The following is a 12,141-nucleotide window of genomic DNA, read 5'->3' as shown; positions in this document are numbered from 1 at the left end:
TTCCCCTAAATAAGACTTTCGCTAAGACAGTTCTTGTGGAATGGGAAAGTGATATTTGGAAGCCCATAGAGGGCTATGATGAAAAATGAAATATCCTCACATGAAATCTGGAAAGAAGCTCTCTGAGAAACTGCTGAGTGTTCTGTTAATTCATCTCACAGAGTTACATCTGTATGTCGTGGATCTCTTTGCTATACTTATTTCTGTGGAATCTGAGAACAGATATTTCGGATCCCTTTGAATGCTACAGGGCCAAAGGAAATATCCTCCGATAACAAAGAGAAAGAAGCTTTCTGAGAAACTTCTTTGTGTTCTGTGAAATCATCTCACAGCGTTACAGCTTTGCCCTCAAGAAGCCTTACGCTAAGACAGTTCTCGTTTAATTGGCAAAGAGATATTTGGAAGCCCATAGAGGGCTATGGTGAAAAAGGAAATATCCTCAGATGAAATCTGGAAAGAAGCTTTCTGAGAAACTACTGAGTGTTCTGTTAATTCATCTCACAGAGTTACATCTGTATTTCATGGATCTCTTTGCTAGCCTTATTTCTGTGGAATCTGAGAACAGATATTTCAGATCCCTTTGAAGACTATAGGGCCAAAGGAAATATCCTCCGATAACAAAGAGAAAGAAGCTTTCTGAGAAACTTCTTTGTGTTCTGTGAAATCATCTCACAGAGTTACAGCTTTCCCCTCAAGAAGCCTTTCGCTAAGACAGTTCTTGTGGAATTTGCAAAGTGATATTTGGAGGCCCATAGAGGGCTATGGTGAAAAAGGAAATATCCTCAGATGAAATCTGGAAAGAAGCTTTCTGAGAAACTGCTGAGTGTTCTGTTAATTCATCTCACAGAGTTACATCTGTATTTCGTGCATCTCTTTGGTAGCCTTATTTCTGTGGAATCTGAGAACAGATATTTCGGATCCCTTTGAAGACTATAGGGCCAAAGGAAATATCCTCCGATAACAACGAGAAAGAAGCTTTCTGAGAAACTTCTTTGTGTTCTGTGAAATCATCTCACAGAGTTACAGCTTTCCCCTCAAGAAGCCTTTCGCTAAGACAGTTCTTGTGGAATTGGCAAAGTGATATTTGGAAGCCCATAGAGGGCTATGGTGAAAAAGGAAATATCCTCAGACGAAATCTGGAAAGAAGCTTTCTGAGAATCTGCTGAGTGTTCTGTTAATTCATCTCACAGAGTTACATCTGTATTTCGCGGATCTCTTTGCTAGCCTTATTTCTGTGGAATCTGAGAACAGATATTTCGGATCCCTTCGAAGACTATAGGGCCAAAGGAAATATCCTCCGATAACAAAGAGAAAGAAGCTTTCTCAGAAACTTCTTTGTGTTCTGTGAAATCATCTCACAGAGTTACAGCTTTTCGCTCAAGAAGCCTTTCGCTAAGACAGTTCTTGTGGAATTGGCAAAGTGATATTTGGAAGCCCATAGAGGGTTATGGTGAAAAAGGAATATCCTCAGATGAAATCTGGAAAGAAGTTTTCTGAGAAACTGCTGAGTGTTCTGTTAATTCATCTCACAGAGTTATATCTGTATTTCGCGGATCTCTTTGCTAGCCTTATTTCTGTGGAATCTGAGAACAGATATTTCGGATCCCTTTGCAGACTATAGGGACAAAAAATATCCTCCGATAAAAAAGAGAAAGAAGCTTTCTGAGAAACTTCTTTGTGTTCTGTGAATACATCTCACAGAGTTACAGCTTTCCCCTCAAGAAGCCTTTCGCTAAGACAGTTCTTGTGGAATTGGCAAAGTGATATTTGGAAGCCCATAGAGGGCTATGGTGAAAAAGGAAATATCCTCAGATGAAATCTGGAAAGAAGCTTTCTGAGAAACTGCTGAGTGTTCTGTTAATTCATCTCACAGAGTTACATCTGTATTTCGTGCATCTCTTTGGTAGCCTTATTTCTGTGGAATCTGAGAACAGATATTTCGGATCCCTTTGAAGACTATAGGCCCAAGGAAATATCCTCCGATAACAACGAGAAAGAAGCTTTCTGAGAAACTTCTTTGTGTTCTTTGAAATCATCTCACAGAGTTACAGCTTTCCCCTCAAGAAGCCTTTCGCTAAGACAGTTCTTGTGGAATTGGCAAAGTGATATTTGGAAGCCCATAGAGGGCTGTGGTGAAAAAGTAAATATCCTCAGATGAAATCTGGAAAGAAGTTTTCTGAGAATCTGCTGAGTGTTCTGTTAATTCATCTCACAGAGTTACATCTGTATTTCGTGGATCTCTTTGCTAGCCTTATTTCTGTGGAATCTGAGAACAGATATTTCGGATCCCTTTGAAGACTATAGGGCCAAAGGAAATATCCTCCGATAACAAAGAGAAAGAAGCTTTCTGAGAAACTTCTTTGTGTTCTGTGAAATCATCTCACAGAGTTACAGCTTTCCCCTCAAGAAGCCTTTCGCTAAGACAGTTCTTGTGGAATTGGCAAAGTGATATTTGGAAGCCCATAGAGGGCTATGGTGAAAAAGGAAATATCCTCAGATGAAATCTAGAAAGAAGCTCTCTGAGAAACTGTTGAGTGTTCTGTTAATTCATCTCACAGAGTTACATCTGTATTTCGTGGATCTCTTTGCTAGCCTTAGTTCTGTGGAATCTGAGAACAGATATTTCAGATCCCTTTGAAGACTATAGGGCCAAAGGAAATATCCTCCGATAACAAAGAGAAAGAAGCTTTCTGAGAAACTTCTTTGTGTTCTGTGAAATCATCTCACTGAGTTACAGCTTTTCCCTCAAGAAGGCTTTCGCTAAGACAGTTCTTGTGGAATAGGCAAAGTGATATTTGGAAGCCCATAGAGGGCTACGGTGAAAAAGGAAATATCCTCAGATGAAATGTGGAAAGAAACTTTCTGAGAAACTGCTGGGTATTCTGTTAATTCATCTCAGAGAGTTACATCTGTATTTCGTGGATTTCTTTGGTAGCCTTATTTCTGTGGAATCTGAGAACAGATATTTCGGATCCCTTTTAAGACTATAGGGCCAAAGGAAATATCCTCCGATAACAAAGAGAAAGAAGCTTTCTAAGAAACTTCTTTGTGTTCTGTGAAATCATCTCACAGAGTTACAGCTTTCCTCTCAAGAAGCCTTTCGCTAATACAATCTTGTGGAATTGGCAAAGTGATATTTGGAGGCCCATAGAGGGCTATGGTGAAAAAGGAAATATCCTCAGATGAAATCTGGAAAGAAGCTTTCTGAGAAACAGCTGAGTGTTCTGTTAATTCATCTCACAGAGTTACATCTGTATTTCGTGGATCTCTTTGCTAGCCTTATTTCTGTGGAATCTGAGAACAGAAATTTCGGATTCCTTTTGAAGACTATAGGGCCAAAGGAAATATCCTCCGATAACAAAGAGAAAGAAGCTTTCTGAGAAACTTCTTTGTGTTCTGTGAAATCATCTCACTGAGTTACAGCTTTCCCCTCAAGAAGCCTCTCGCTAAGACAGTTCTTGTGGAATTGGCAAAGTGATATTTGGAAGCCCATAGAGGCTATGGTGAAAAATGAAATATCCTCTGATGAAATCTGGAAAGAAGCTCTCTGAGAAACTGCTGAGTGTTCTTTTAATTCATCTCACAGAGTTACATCTGTATTTCGTGGATCTCCTTGCTAGCCTTATTTCTGTGGAATCTGAGAACAGATATTTCGGATCCCTTTGAAGAATATAGGGCCAAAGGAAATATCCTCCGATAACAAAGAGAAAGAAGCTTTCTGAGAAACTTCTTTGTGTTCTGTTAAATCATCTCACAGAGTTACAGCTTTCCCCTTAAGAAGCCTTTCGCTAAGACAGTTCTTTTGGAATTGGCAAAGTGATATTTGGAAGCCCATAGAGGGCTATGGTGAAAAAGGAAATATCCTCAGATGAAATCTGGAAAGAAGCTTTCTGAGAAACTGCTGCGTGTTCTGTTAATTCATCTCACAGAGTTACATCTGTATGTCGTGGATCTCTTTGCTAACCTTATTTCTGTGGAATCTGAAAACAGATATTTCGGATCCTTTTGAAGACTATAGGGCCTAAGGAAATATCCTCCGATAACAAAGAGAAAGCAGCTTTCTGAGAAACTTCTTTGTGTTCTGTGAAATCATCTCACAGAGTTACAGCTTTCCCCTCAAGAAGCCTTTCGCTAAGACAGTTCTTGTGGAATTGGCAAAGTGATATTTGGAAGCCCATAGAGGGCTATGGTGAAAAAGGAAATATCCTCTGATGAAATCTGGAAAGAAGATTTCTGAGATACTGCTGAGTGATCTGTTATTTCATCTCACAGAGTTACATCTGTATTTCGTGAATCTCTTTGCTAGCCTTATTTCTGTGGAATCTGAGAACAGATATTTCGGATCCCTTTGAAGACTATAGGGCCAAAGGAAATATCCTCCGAAAACAAAGAGAAAGAAGTTTTCTGAGAAACTTCTTTGTGTTCTTTGAAACCATCTCACAGAGTTACAGCTTTCCCCTCAAGAAGCCTTTCGCTAAGACAGTTCTTGTGGAATTGGCAAAGTGATATTTGGAAGCCCATTGAGGGCTATGCTGAAAAAGGAAATATCCTCAGATGAAATCTGGAAAGAAGCTTTCTGAGAAACTGCTGAGTGTTCTGTTAATTCATCTCACAGAGTTACATCTGTGTTTCGTGGATCTCTTTGCTAGCCTTATTTCTGTGGAATCTGAGAACAGATATTTCGGATCCCTTTGGAGACTATAGGGCCAAAGGAAATATCCTCCGATAACAAACAGAAAGAAGCTTTCTGAGAAACTTCTTTGTGTTCTGTTAAATCATCTCACAGAGTTACAGCTTTCCCCTCAAGAAGCCTTTCGCTAAGACAGTTCTTGTGGAATTGGCAAAGTGATATTTGGAACCCCTTAGAGGGCTATGGTGAAAAAGGAAATATCCTCAGATGAAATCTGGAAAGAAGCTTTCTGAGAAACTGCTTCGTGTTCTGTTAATTCATCTCACAGAGTTACATCTGTATGTCGTGGATCTCTTTGCTAACCTTATTTCTGTGGAATCTGAGAACAGATATTTCGGATCCTTTTGAAGACTATAGGGCCTAAGGAAATATCCTCCGATAACAAAGAGAAAGAAGCTTTCTGAGAAACTTCTTTGTGTTCTGTGAAATCATCTCACAGAGTTACAGCTTTCCCCTCAAGAAGCCTTTCGCTAAGACAGTTCTTGTGGAATTGGCAAAGTGATATTTGGAAGCCCATAGAGGGCTATGGTGAAAAAGGAAATATCCTCTGATGAAATCTGGAAAGAAGATTTCTGAGAAACTGCTGAGTGATCTGTTATTTCATCTCACAGAGTTACATCTGTATTTCGTGAATCTCTTTGCTAGCCTTATTTCTGTGGAATCTGAGAACAGATATTTCGGATCCCTTTGAAGACTATAGGGCCAAAGGAAACATCCTCCGAAAACAAAGAGAAAGAAGCTTTCTGAGAAACTTCTTTGTGTTCTTTGAAACCATCTCACAGAGTTACAGCTTTCCCCTCAAGAAGCCTTTCGCTAAGACAGTTCTTGTGGAATTGGCAAAGTGATATTTGGAAGCCCATTGAGGGCTATGCTGAAAAAGGAAATATCCTCAGATGAAATCTGGAAAGAAGCTTTCTGAGAAACTGCTGAGTGTTCTGTTAATTCATCTCACAGAGTTACATCTGTGTTTCGTGGATCTCTTTGCTAGCCTTATTTCTGTGGAATCTGAGAACAGATATTTCGGATCCCTTTGGAGACTATAGGGCCAAAGGAAATATCCTCCGATAACAAAGAGAAAGAAGCTTTCTGAGAAACTTCTTTGTGTTCTGTTAAATCATCTCACAGAGTTACAGCTTTCCCCTCAAGAAGCCTTTCGCTAAGACAGTTCTTGTGGAATTGGCAAATTGATATTTGGAAGCCCATAGAGGGCTATGGTGAAAAAGGAAATATCCTCAGATGAAATCTGGAAAGAAGCTTTCTGAGAAACTGCTTCGTGTTCTGTTAATTCATCTCACAGAGTTACATCTGTATGTCGTGGATCTCTTTGCTAACCTTATTTCTGTGGAATCTGAGAACAGATATTTCGGATCCCTTTGAAGAGTATAGGGCCAAAGGAAATATCCTCCGATAACAAAGAGAAAGAAGCTTTCTGAGAAACTTCTTTGTGTTCTGTGAAATGATCTCACAGAGGTAGAGCTTTCCCCTCAAGAAGCCTTTCGCTAAGACATTTCTTGTGGAATTGGCAAAGTGATATTTGGAAGCCCATAGAGGGCTATGGTGAAAAAGGAAATATCCACAGATGAAATCTGGAAAGAAGCTCTCTGAGAAACTGCTGAGTGTTCTGTTAATTCATCTCACAGAGTTACATCTGTATTTCGTGGATCTCTTTGCTAGCCTTATTTCTGTGGAATCTTAGAACAGATATTTCGGACCCCTTTGAAGACTATAGGGCCAAAGGAAATATCCTCCGATAACAAAGAGAAAGAAGCTTTCTGAGAAACTTCCTTGTGTTCTGCTAAATCATCTCACAGAGTTACAGCTTTCCCCTCAAGAAGCCTTTCGCTATGACAGTTCTTGTGGAATTGGCAAAGTGATATTTGGAAGCCCATAGAGGGCTATGGTGGAAAAGGAAATATCCTCAGATGAAATGCATAAAGAAGCTTTCTGAGAAACTGCTGCGTGTTCTGTTAATTCATCTCACAGAGTTACATCTGTATGTCGTGGATCTCTTTGCTAGCCTTATTTCTGTGGAATCTGACAACAGATATTTCGGATCCCTTTGAAGACTATAGGGCCAAAGGAAATATCCTCCGAAAACAAAGAGAAAGAAGCTTTCTGAGAAACTTCCTTGTGTTCTGTGAAATCATCTCACAGAGTTACAGCTTTCCCCTCAAGAAGCCTTTCATAAGACAGTTCTTGTGGAATTGGCAAAGTGATATTTGGAAGCCCGTAGAGGGCTATGGTGAAAAAGGAAATATCCTCAGATGAAATCTGGAAAGAAGCTTTCTGAGAAACTGCTGAGTGTTCTGTTAATTCATCTCACAGAGTTACATCTGTATTTCGTGGATCTCTTTGCTAGCCTTATTTCTGAAGAATCTGAAAACAGATATTTCGGATCCCTTTGAAGACTATAGGGCCAAAGGAAATATCCTCCGATAACAAAGAGAAAGAAGCTTTCTGAGAAACTTCTTTGTGTTCTGTGAAATCATCTCACAGAGTTACAGCTTTCCCCTCAAGAAGCCTTTCATAAGACAGTTCTTGTGGAATTGGCAAAGTGATATTTGGAAGCCCATAGAGGGCTATGGTGAAAAAGGAAATATCCTCAGATGAAATCTGGAAAGAAGCTTTCTGAGAAACTGCTGAGTGTTCTGTTAATTCATCTCACAGAGTTACATCTGTATTTCGTGGATCTCTTTGCTAGCCTTATTTCTGTGGAATCTGAGAACAGATATTTCGGATCCCTTTGAAGACTATAGGGCCAAAGGAAATATCCTCCGATAACAAAGAGAAAGAAGCTTTCTGAGAAACTTCTTTGTGTTTTGTGAAATCAACTCACAGAGTTACAGCTTTCCCCTCAAGCGCCTTTCGCTAAGACAGTTCTTGTGGAATTGGCAAAGTGATATTTGGAAGCCCATAGAGGACTATGGTGAAAAAGGAAATATCCTCAGATGAAATCTGGAAAGAAGCTTTCTGAGAAACTGCTGAGTGTTCTGTTAATTCATCTCACAGAGTTACATCTGTATTTCGTGTATCTCTTTGCTAGCCTTATTTCTGTGGAATCTGAGAACAGATATTTCGGATCCCTTTGAAGACTATAATGCCATAGGAAATATCCTCCGATAACAAACAGAAAGAAGCTTTCTGAGAAACTTCTTTGTGTTCTGTGAAATCATCTCACAGAGTTACAGCTTGCCCCTCAAGAAGCCTTTCGCTAAGACAGTTCTTTTGGAATTGGCAAAGTGATATTTGGAAGCCCATAGAGGGCTATGGTGAAAAAGGAAATATCCTCAGATGAAATCTGGAAAGAAGCTTTCTGAGAAACTGCTGAGTGTTCTGTTAATTCATCTCACAGAGTTACATCTGTATTTCGCGGATCTCTTTGCTAGCCTTATTTCTGTGGAATCTGAGAACAGATAATTCGGATCCCTTTGAAGACTATAGGGCCAAAGGAAATATCCTCCGATAACAAAGAGAAAGAAGCTTTCTGAGAAACGTCTTTGTGTTCTGTGAAATCATCTCACTGAGTTACAGCTTTCCCCTCAAGAAGCCTCTCGCTAAGACAGTTCTTGTGGAATTGGCAAAGTGATATTTGGAAGGCCATAGAGGCTATGGTGAAAAATGAAATATCCTCTGATGAAATCTGGAAAGAAGCTCTCTGAGAAACTGCTGAGTGTTCTATTAATTCATCTCACAGAGTTACATCTGTATTTCGTGGATCTTCTTGCTAGCCTTATTTCTGTGGAATCTGAGAACATATATTTCGGATCCCTTTGAAGAATATAGGGCCAAAGGAAATATCCTCCGATAACAAAGAGAAAGAAGCTTTCTGAGAAACTTCTTTGTGTTCTGTTAAATCATCTCACAGAGTTACAGCTTTCCCCTCAAGAAGCCTTTCGCTAAGACAGTTCTTTTGGAATTGGCAAAGTGATATTTGGAAGCCCATAGAGGGCTAAGGTGAAAAAGGAAATATCCTCAGATGAAATCTGGAAAGAAGCTTTCTGAGAAACTGCTGCGTGTTCTGTTAATTCATCTCACAGAGTTACATCTGTATGTCGTGGATCTGTTTGCTAACCTTATTTCTGTGGAATCTGAGAACAGATATTTCGGATCCCTTTGAAGACTATAGGGCCTAAGGAAATATCCTCCGATAACAACGAGAAAGAAGCTTTCTGAGAAACTTCTTTGTGTTCTTTGAAATCATCTCACAGAGTTACAGCTTTCCCCTCAAGAAGCCTTTCGCTAAGACAGTTCTTTTGGAATTGGCAAAGTGATATTTGGAAGCCCATAGAGGGCTATGGTGAAAAAGTAAATATCCTCAGATGAAATCTGGAAAGAAGCTTTCTCAGAATCTGCTGAGTGTTCTCTTAATTCATCTCACAGAGTTACATCTGTATTTCGTGGATCTCTTTGCTAGCCTTATTTCTGTGGAATCTGAGAACAGATATTTCAGAACCCTTTGAAGACTATAGGGCCAAAGGAAATAACCTCCGATAACAAAGAGAAAGAAGCTTTCTGAGAAACTTCTTTGTGTTCTGTTAAATCATCTCACAAAGTAACAGCATTCCCCTTAAGAAAGCTTTCGCTATGACAGTACTTGAGGAATTGGCAAAGTGATATTTGGAAGCCCATAGAGGGCTATGGTGAAAAAGTAAATATCCTCAGATGAAATCTGGAAAGAAGCTTTCTGAGAAACTACGGAGTGTTCTGTTAATTCATCTCACAGAGTTACATCTGTATTTCGTGGATCTCTTTGCTAGCCTTATTTCTGTGGAATCTGAGAACAGATATTTCGGATCCCTTTGAAGACTATAGGGCCAAAGGAAATATCCTCCGATAACAAAGAGAAAGAAGCTTTCTGAGAAACTTCATTGTGTTCTGTTAAATCATCTCACAGAGTTACAGCTTTCCCCTAAATAAGACTTTCGCTAAGACAGTTCTTGTGGAATGGGAAAGTGATATTTGGAAGCCCATAGAGGGCTATGATGAAAAATGAAATATCCTCACATGAAATCTGGAAAGAAGCTCTCTGAGAAACTGCTGAGTGTTCTGTTAATTCATCTCACAGAGTTACATCTGTATTTCGTGGATGTCTTTGCTATCCTTATTTCTGTGGAATCTGAGAACAGATATTTCGGATCCCTTTGAATGCTACAGGGCCAAAGAAAATATCCTCCGATAACAAAGAGAAAGAAGCTTTTTGAGAAACTTCTTTGTGTTCTGTGAAATCATCTCACAGCGTTACAGCTTTGCCCTCAAGAAGCCTTACCCTAAGACAGTTCTTGTTTAATTGGCAAAGAGATATTTGGAAGCCCATAGAGGGCTACGGTGAAAAAGGAAATATCCTCATCTGAAATCTGGAAAGAAGCTTTCTGAGAAACTACTGAGTGTTCTGTTAATTCATCTCACAGAGTTACATCTGTATTTCATGGATCTCTTTGCTAGCCTTATTTCTGTGGAATCTGAGAACAGATATTTCAGATCCCTTTGAAGACTATAGGGCCAAAGGAAATATCCTCCGATAACAACGAGAAAGAAGCTTTCTGAGAAACGTCTTTGTGTTCTGTGAAATCATCTCAAAGAGTTACAGCTTTCCCCTCAAGAAGCCTTTCGCTAAGACAGTTCTTGTGGAATTGGCAAAGTGATATTTGGAAGCCCTTATTGGGCTATGGAGAAAAAGGAAATATCCTCAGATGAAATCTGGAAAGAAGCTCTCTGAGAAACTGCTGAGTGTTCTGTTAATTCATCTCACAGAGTTACATCTGTGTTTCGTGGATCTGTTTGCTAGCCTTATTTCTGTGGAATCTGAGAAAAGATATTTCGGATCCCTTTGTAGACTATAGGGCCAAAGGAAATATCCTCCGATAACAAAGAGAAAGAAGCTTTCTGAGAAACTTCTTTGTGTTCTGTGAAATCATCTCACAAAGTAACAGCTTTCCCCTTAAGAAAGCTTTCGCTATGACAGTACTTGTGGAATTGGCAAAGTGATATTTGGAAGCCCATAGAGGGCTATGGTGAAAAAGTAAATATCCTCAGATGAAATCTGGAAAGAAGCTTTCTGAGAAACTACGGAGTGTTCTGTTAATTCATCTCACAGAGTTACATCTGTATTTCTTGGATCTCTTTGCTAGCCTTATTTCTGTGGAACCTGAGAACAGATATTTCGGATCCCTTTGAAGACTATTGGGCCAAAGGAAATATCCTCCGATAACAAAGAGAAAGAAGCTTTCTGAGAAACTTCTTTGAGTTCTGTTAAATCATCTCACTGAGTTACAGCTTTCCCCTAAATAAGACTTTCGCTAAGACAGTTCTTGTGGAATGGGAAAGTGATATTTTGAAGCCCATAGAGGGCTATGATGAAAAATGAAATATCCTCACATGAAATCTGGAAAGAAGCTCTCTGAGAAACTGCTGAGTGTTCTGTTAATTCATCTCACAGAGTTACATCTGTATTTCGTGGATCTCTTTGCTAGCCTTATTTCTGTGGAATCTGAGAACAGATATTTCAGATCCCTTTGAAGACTATAGGGCCAAAGGAAATATCCTCCGATAACAAAGATAAAGAAGCTTTCTGAGAAACGTCTTTGTGTTCTGTGAAATCATCTCAAAGAGTTACAGCTTTCCCCTCAAGAAGCCTTTCGCTAAGACAGTTCTTGTGGAATTGGCAAAGTGATATTTGGAAGCCCTTTTTGGGCTATGGAGAAAAAGGAAATATCCTCAGATGAAATCTGGAAAGAAGCTCTCTGCGAAACTGCTGAGTGTTCTGTTAATTCATCTCACAGAGTTACATCTGTGTTTCGTGGATCTGTTTGCTAGCCTTATTTCTGTGGAATCTGAGAAAAGATATTTCGGATCCCTTTGTAGACTATAGGGCCAAAGGAAATATCCTCCGATTACAAAGAGAAAGAAGCTTTCTGAGAAACTTCTTTGTGTTCTGTGAAATCATCTCACAGAGTTACAGCTTTCCCCTCAAGAAGCCTTTCGCTAAGACAGTTCTTGTGGAATTGGCAAAGTGATATTTGGAAGCCCATAGAGGGCTATGGTGAAAAAGGAAATATCCTCAGATGAAATCTGGAAAGAAGCTTTCTGAGAAACTGCTGAGTGTTCTGTTAATTCATCTCACAGAGTTACATCTGTATTTCGTGGATCTCTTTGCTAGCCTTATTTCTGTGAAATCTGAGAACAGATATTTCGGATCCCTTTGAAGACCATAGGGCCAAAGGAAATATCCTCCGATAACAAAGAGAAAGGAGCTTTCTGAGAAACTTCTTTGTGTTTTGTGAAATCATCTCACAGAGTTACAGCTTTCCCCTCAAGAAGCCTTTCCCTAAGACAGTTCTTGTGGAATTGGCAAAGTGATATTTGGAAGCCCATAGAGGGCTATGGTGAAAAAGGAAATATCCTCAGATGAAATCTAGAAAGAAGCTCTCTGAGAAACTGTTGAGTGTTCTGTT

Source organism: Macaca mulatta, chromosome 7, assembly GCF_049350105.2.
Source record: "Macaca mulatta isolate MMU2019108-1 chromosome 7, T2T-MMU8v2.0, whole genome shotgun sequence".
Taxonomy (NCBI): Eukaryota; Metazoa; Chordata; class Mammalia; order Primates; family Cercopithecidae; genus Macaca; species Macaca mulatta.
This window is presented reverse-complemented; position numbering follows the sequence as displayed.